The sequence below is a fragment of the Solanum lycopersicum genome, chromosome 7 (assembly GCF_036512215.1).
Source record: "Solanum lycopersicum chromosome 7, SLM_r2.1".
In the NCBI taxonomy this organism is placed as follows: Eukaryota; Viridiplantae; Streptophyta; class Magnoliopsida; order Solanales; family Solanaceae; genus Solanum; species Solanum lycopersicum.
In genome coordinates, this window is record NC_090806.1 from 14,703,279 (window position 1) to 14,711,634 (window position 8,356).

General features: G+C 33.5%; 1 long non-coding RNA gene across 2 annotated transcripts; it reads right to left on the minus strand.

The window, feature by feature from the left end:
• Nucleotides 1-4,455: 4,455 nt before the first annotated feature.
• Nucleotides 4,456-8,073, minus strand: LOC112941813 (uncharacterized). 2 transcript variants are annotated; one of them, XR_003247423.1, is made up of 2 exons: nucleotides 7,899-8,073; nucleotides 4,456-5,085 (listed from the first exon to the last, which is right to left on the minus strand). It is a non-coding gene; the product is annotated as an uncharacterized lncRNA (long non-coding RNA). The 2 variants fall into 2 exon arrangements; XR_003247425.2 differs by lacking the exon at nucleotides 7,899-8,073 and adding an exon at nucleotides 6,317-7,858.
• Nucleotides 8,074-8,356: the final 283 nt, after the last annotated feature.

The window sequence follows — 8,356 nt, forward strand, 5'->3', positions numbered from 1 at the left end:
TACTAATCATGAATGACTTAGTTTGATTTTTAGTCTTTCATGCTAGTTCTTGAGAAGATGATCTAGGTGATGAAATATATTGTGAATTGACCTAAATATCTTGTCATTAGCTATGATCAAGTATTGAATTGTGATATAGTGATTCTTCTAGCTTTGTTATCATTTTGGTTATTGACTTATTATGATGATACCACAATTGGGTTAAAGTGAGAATATGTGGTAATACCTTAATGATGAACTATGAAGGAGACTTGGTAAGTCTTATGATCCCGATCATTTACTTCAAATTGTGGTTAATTGAGATTAAGTCATGATGTTGTATTGGAGTATGCCATGTATTAGGATTGACAGGATGGTATGATGTTGAATTGAAATGTCTTTATTATGATTATGAGGTGTTGTCTTAAGATGTAAATGTTATAAGAATGGTGAATGATTTACCAAGGTGCGTTATCATGAAGTGATGATGTTAATATAGTAACATCACCTATATGAAATATAATGAAAGGACATTACTCATGCAATTCTTATTTAGATATGATGAAGAATATACAAGAGTTAGACTTTATGAACTACAATAAGTTATGATTGTCAATAAAGACGTTAAAGGTATTTCAAAAAGGGACTTATCTTAGCACCGTTTTAACTTGACAATAGGAGGTGATGACTTCCCATAGAGGAAGATTCACCCTATAGCTCCACATGTGGTGTTGAATCCCCAATGAGAAATACTCATCCACTGGATTCCCATGAGAGGATTCCCCAATTGCCAAGTCGTATGTAGAGGTATTATACCTATCTCTTAGTTCTTGAACTGTGTTTCCCCCATAGGAAGACTAGCTAGTGGATCCACCTAGAAAGCTACGTTTATGTTTGGTTTTAGTTTGGTCGGTAGATCACCTTCCTTCGGTGTAAGGTTTTACAACACCGGATCCACACTTAGATCTTGGGGTCTATGTCGATTAACGCAAGTGTTCCCTAAACTAAAATGAAGTAATAAAGTACAAACCAACTAGGGTGACTTGAGAGGTTCACTTAGCTTAGGTAGGGGTATGAGACTCTACTTATACCTTTCTCTATTTTTCCTTGAAGGGAACTTTAGGAGGTTGTTACTATGTATCTATATGCTTATAATGGTGCATGATATGTATATGGGTAACTTGCAGATTGTTGATACAATATGATGATTAGTTGCATATATGTATATGTATTGGTTTATATTCTTAAAGTAATATGATATGTACTTTTACTATGTTATGTAAGTAGGATGTTAGTCATGATTCTTGTTGGGTTACTTGATTGAATAAGGTTATGGGGCTTTGCTTAGTCATAGCACTTGTCGAATTGATAAGGGTTCATGGGTAATTCTCTTGCTTTGGGTTATGTTAAAATGTACTCTTGTTCACGTTTGTTGCCAATATGACTTGATGATAGAGTTACTTGAATATGTATTAAACTATATAATATGCATGTTGACTTGAATAGACTTGATGTTGTAGTTCTTGTATTGTACATGCATATGACTCCATGAACATGATTTATTGGTTAAGATAGTCTTGTTGAATGTGCATAAACATTTTTAATGAAAAGTGCATACTTTATGAAATTTCCTTTTTCTCAGCATGATTTCGTAGTATGTGTGCATATGGTCTCATACTTAGTACAAGTGATGTACTAACCCCATTTCTTGTTTTTCCCAACATTTTAGGTTTCAGTCGTTGAAGGAATTTTGGAGACGACTTTGAAGAAGACTTGGGATTCTTGATCATCCAAGTTGGGTAGGTCCTCACTTTCCAAGGGCAATGCCACTATCAAGCTTATGTAATTATTTTAGTATTAAGACTTATGTTTCTTTCCATTCATTTGAGTACTAGACATTTGTATGACCTATTTGTGGTCTTATTGTATTGATGTATTGTCTAGGTCCAAATTTGATATTCTCATGTTAGATGGTTATAACATGAGACAACTATTTTGAGACTATGTTATCTTTTAAATATGTATGTGCATTAAAAGTAGAAGACTAAGTAATCTTCCTATACGAAGGGTCTATGTATAATCGATATATATTATGTGTATGTAGAGGTATATGTAAACCTCAAATAAAAATCAATGAAAAGTTTTAAATTTTCCGCTAAATTTGACTTGTGAATGTAATGATGTAAGATAAGAGTCTAGTCTTATTCCTCAAAGAGGACAATACCGCCGATTACATTAGGCGTGAATTCGGATGTGACAATACCTTCGTAAGAAAAAAACTTCCAATAGAAGATTTACCTTGTTAAATTACCCGCCGCACTTCCACATTAAATCACATAATATAACGGAGCTCATATATCCAGGACATTATTCGACACGGGAAGTTATATGAATAGACTTATCAGGTAAACACTAACTTACAACATCATCGAACGAACTCACAAACAAAAAGAAAACAGCTATTAAGAATATTATCTTGCAATGGTTGATCAATAAGGAAAGAAAATTTTTGGGATGATTCTTGAACATACACATGCATATGCTGCATGGCACATGCATGACACATGATTCCTTAGTAGGCACATGCATATGCTGTCAAGCTTAACACGAATTATCCCTAGCAAAATACCGTGTTTAAGACCATCAATAAAAAGCAATAGGCAAATAATAATTCCAATGTTAAAGATTTCTCACTTAAACAAGAAACTAAGTTGCCACAATAAATTGCAACAGCTGCCAGACTGCAATGTATTTAGCTTCTCACTTAAGTAAGAAACTTGCCAACTGCTCACTTATGCAAGAAACCAAGTTGCCACGATTTCTAATTACCAATCATCATATCATATATTACTAAAATTGAGAAAATATGTATAAATTGGATATACTAAAATAACCCTATAAACTGAGATGAATGTATATAGTAAAATTTAAGTTGCATTTTGATTTCAACATTGAATGTTTCTTTAGTAATTGTAATTCTTGGTTACCAATGAAAGAACAATATATTAAAAAGATTTTGATTTCCTTATGTTACCAATTTAACTAGATAATGATTAATCTTATTTGGTATCTTAAATTTTTCTCACTAATCAACTTATTTTAAACGGAATAATCAACCCCTTCTTGACTCCTCATTAGAAGAAATAATAGCGACAAGTTGAAGATTTCTACTAAAGTTATGTTCATTTTATTTGGTTTTTTTCTTTGATTGTCTTTGAAAATATATATTCCTTTTCCCGTAATTTTAAAGCAATATCCAATTTTACTTTTATTGTGCATTGACTTTGTCAAATAGTTATATTGGGCTTAATTTCTATGATGTGGAACCTTAAAAATCATTGCCAAGGATTGTTTCTTTGTATGCTTTTAGAGTTCCCAAATGAATCTATATTTTTTCGTCTTAATAATATCAAAAGTAACTCATTCTACACTTTAAATATCTAACAATTGTTTTTTGTTTGATTTTACAGATTCAGACAATACATAATTATTTGTCATTCAACAAAGATGTTTGAATTCTCCGATTGTTCATAAATTTAAGTTTGATTTTTTTGTAATGTATTTCTCTCAGTGTACTATTTGCTTATTACATGTGCAAAGCATATGTCTGAGAACTAATTGCATGATAAGCGAGAACACGTGACCACTGAGGTTGAGAAGCCCCTAAGGAATCTCTTGACATTACCTCTAACAACTATGTATATTACTAACAAGTGATCATTGTAATTAGAGATTCCTATAAGATGAAAAGAATTACACTGACTAAAGTAGCATATGTTCAATCTGAAATGCTCAAGACAAATAAGGGAAAACAGTCATAGGAACTCCAGAAACATTTCTTCTAATAAAAAAAATACAATTAAATACAAACTAAAATACCTTCCCTCCTCCTTAGTCCGGGCCTTTGACTAAGTGGATTAAACAGGCATAGTTACAAGGGTCACCTAACCACACAATATAGCAATAAATGAACAAACGCTTCTTTAAAAGAGACCACAAGAAGAATTAGCATGCCGAAACAATATGAGATCATATAGAACTAACAAATGTAGTTCAATAAACACCAGTGAAGCAGTTTAACAACAGAGAAGGACACCATTCTTATCGGCAAGAAAATTGAATTGAAGATATTAATAATCAGTAGAAGGATCAATGGAACATTCACACTACTTGATTGGGAGACTGTTGTACTAAAGAAATAATGAATTTATCCCCCATGTAATGTCACATGATAGAAAACTTTTGGGCCCTCACTAGCAAACGTGACCTTCAAATGACAAGATACTACTAGGAATATCCATAGGACCTAAAAAGTAAAAATCTTGTTAGTGCAAACTATGACGTCAAAAAACCAGATAATACTTCGTAGATGCATAGGAGATAAAAAAAACTATGTCATGGCTCCAACTGGTCCTAGTCTTTTTACAAGATCGCCCAAGGGGTATTTGTGCAATGAAGAAACGCTGGACCGGAACATTAAAATAAATTCTATATTTGAACTCAACATACATCTCATAACATCAAGAAGTTGCATTTGTAAGCTCAACAATTTCATAGCACCTTCACCAACTAAAAATATAAATGTAATATCCATTAAGGAGATTCTGCATTTATGGGGCTACAAAGTATCTTCACAAAGAGAGAACAATATGTATCCTGAAATCAGGTTTTTGCACCAATCCCAACACTACACACATAGAATCTTAGACATTCCCTGTCTCGCATCTGCCAAATTCAGAGATGTTTCATCAAGTGCTTCTTCTAGAATAAATTTCCATGAGTCCATGTTTTGAGTAGAAATATCTCCTTGTTTTCCCTTAACTCAACGCTTTATCACATCCAACATACGAATCCACAGATACCAATCCCAAATCAAAAGTGACCGAATAAGCTTATGAGATAAGAAAAATAATGAGATACCTATCATCACAAAACCCAAACATAAAGATACTTTTAACCTATACTCAATAGAATAATTTCTTATACACCACCTATATTTAGTAACTGCATTCCATACATGTTACTTGAGACAATATTTTTGTGAGAAATTAGTTCTTACTCGATCATCGACACTCCCACATGGATAGAACACTCATCCTCCAAAAACTGCAATGAGCACATAGACGTATAAATTACTACACGTTATAGGAAAAAGCACATTATATTAGTACCGAGCGACAACAACACGCGAGTGAAGTTGAACACTCACCCGCACAAAATAACCTGAAGCCCTTGTAACATTGATCGAAAACAAATACTCAGATATTTCAAAACATGCAATATGACTAGAACTAGTCAATGTATGAACATGAATCCAGGTGATCATACCAGGACCTTGTCCTGTTTAAGATGGTAAAAAAAAAACATACCACCACCTTTTTCTATTAATATGCTCCATAACAACCGGTTTACCATCCACCCAACTTATCATTACCTCTTCTGAAGAGAACTGAATTTGTGTATTTTAACCTAAAAACTATGTTCTTTAATCCTAGAAATATCAAAGTAGATACAAGAACTTGAGGTGAAAACAGAAACAAAGCTGGACTAACAAGTTTCTCTAAACCAACATCTCTGAACTGAGGACTCGCGAGGAAGAGAAGTATACCATTCAGAGTTTTCTGGTGAAAGCAGAAAACTTGATCTTAAAAAATTATACCCAGTCAAATTATCTGGAAAATTTGGATAACTGGAACTTAGAGAAACAGAAATATCCCATTAAGAGGTCATATTTAGAAAAGAATAACTACGACAAAATGAATTCAAAGCATACTAGCTACTTCAAGATAATACCTTCCTCAACTTCAAAAATAGTACACTCACATCTATAGTGTTGTTTCACAGATAACCGATCCAAATAACCAAATACAACAAATACTAAAAGAGGATATTATCAAAAACTTGTAAATAACTATAACAGACTGCTTCGTAGAAACTCCTTAATCATGTCCGTTCTAATTTTTGGTGCATGAACCCACCTAATTAATTGTGTGGATAACACAATATAATTGTGCGACCAATACTTTCTCATGGTAGATATAACTCACAAAATTCCACTTTTGTAGCACACATACTCCATTTAGAGCTTCTAGGTAGATAATGGAAACTGAAAGACAAAGGATGGAGACATTCCTGTTGAATGAGATAATCGCCTAATAACATGAAATACACAGAGCATCATCTACAAGGGAGACTCAGAAAAATATACTGAATAGTGCTCCAGAGGATAGGATGCAAGAAAAGATGATTGTTTGTAGATACCATAGATGTGTTTTACTTCACTATAATGATTATTCACATCCAAAAATAGAAATTGCATGGTCCATATACCCTTTACCTTCATCACTTCGTGTAGAACCAGAAAGAAACTGGCATAACCTAAACAGGAAGTCTTTGGATGCCTCAAGAAACCAACAAAGGTGAGAATTTACAGCAAAGTCAAGCTTCAAAATATATCTGCAAACCTAGAAAGAGATTCACTGCTCCTTAAGATGACCTATCCAATCTCACTTCCAGCACAAGAGGACAAGCATTATGTGAGACGTTCTATTCTTCAAAGGTCAAATCTGATCATTCCATACCTATATAGCATAATCAGATAACAAATAGATGCAACTGCACCAACAAATCCAGTTATGTAAGTATAAAAAAATTATCAATGCCTTCAATCATCAAGAAAATGACACACAAGACTAGTTGTACTATGGCAGAAACCTCAAATGAAACATCCTTGACCCCATCACCCAAATTTCAAAAAACCACAACTAAATAGAAGAAACCTACCTCGAGGAGAAAATTAAAGCCTACCATATCGGATAAGACAACTAGTGGGAGAAAAGAACTTGGCCAGCCCTCACCATAACAAAGGAAGGATGTTTATGGAGGGAAGCAAGATGAAACAGTTGACTACAAGATTAAGTAGAAATATCAACTCCAAGCTACCAAAAATAGTTGCAGCTTTGTGAAACTATGTAAGGTTATATCATCTAAATCGACATCTCTACCCCGATTATGGGGAGGGGGAGAAATAAGATAGGTCTAAAAAACTTGATTATAGAGTGAATTCTAAGAGAACTCCTATGATCCGGAACACCTGAAGTATGGTTGGATCCCTATTTACCAAAATGTCATTTTGTAAGATTATAGCTGGTAGTAGAACATGACAAGAACAAAGTAACGAAGCCATTTGTGATGGATTTGTCTAGTGACAATTTGGCTGAACAAATTATTTGGTAAGCCACATTTGTTTTGGAACATTGGTAAATTTGTATTCTTCATCATTAACGACATGTTGGCCACCTTCAAAATTTTACATCCCTAAAAAAATTACAAGCTCCCTATTAATTCTATAATTCTATCTACATCTTCTATACATAGCTGTTTACACCCAAAATGTAAAGATACCAAACAATTCCATTTTACTTTGTGAATAGAATTAGATATCTCCAAAACATCTCGCATTTCTTTCCTTCCACATTGACCACCATATGCATGATGGTATTAACCAACATTTTACAAAGTATACCATGGGTAAAGTGACACTAGCTATGGTAAAAACATAGAGAATGAAAGAACAAAACCTAGCTATGATCAAAACACTTGACTATAACCAATGGCACTGTTAAGCGACATTTTACGCAGTATACCATGTGTGAAGTGACATTGACTATTGAAAGAACTTGGAGAATGACAGAACAAAACCTCCCTATAATCAATGCAAATTTCAACGGTATTAAACAATTAGTATAAAGCTGAATTAGGAAGAGTATTTAGAAGAACAAGATTCACGGAAAAACTTCCAAACTTGCACAACGATAAAAACAAATGGTAAATCCTACAATATATAGAAAATTAGTACAATGCTTGACTTGGAAGAGTATTTACAAGAACATGATTTATTGAAAAACTTCCCTACTTACATGGTGATCGGATATGTAATGAATATAGAAGACTGTCTCCTGTGAGGTTCAGTTCCTTTGGAGCCCTTTGGCTCTAGTACAGTGATGCTTGACCAAGCAACACCAACACTGATACATCTAGCTCACACATGTAGTTCAATTCAAGCAGAAAAGACAGAACTACCCTTGGAGAATGTCAATAACGATGATTTTTGTGGATATTCACAAAGATGCAAATGCTTTTTTTCTTTTGTAATACATTATCCATGCTCCTCGGATAAGTATAAAAAATGGACAAGGGCCTAAGATACCCTTAATGCATTGAAAATGGTACAAAATTACCTTCATCCACCTATTGGCTCCAAAATGCCCTTTTCATCCACCTATTGGTTCAAAAATACCCTTGTCATCCACGTTTAGGTTCAAAATTGATCACTTTTATTAATTATTTTAAAATTAAACTCTTTCAATATTTTTTA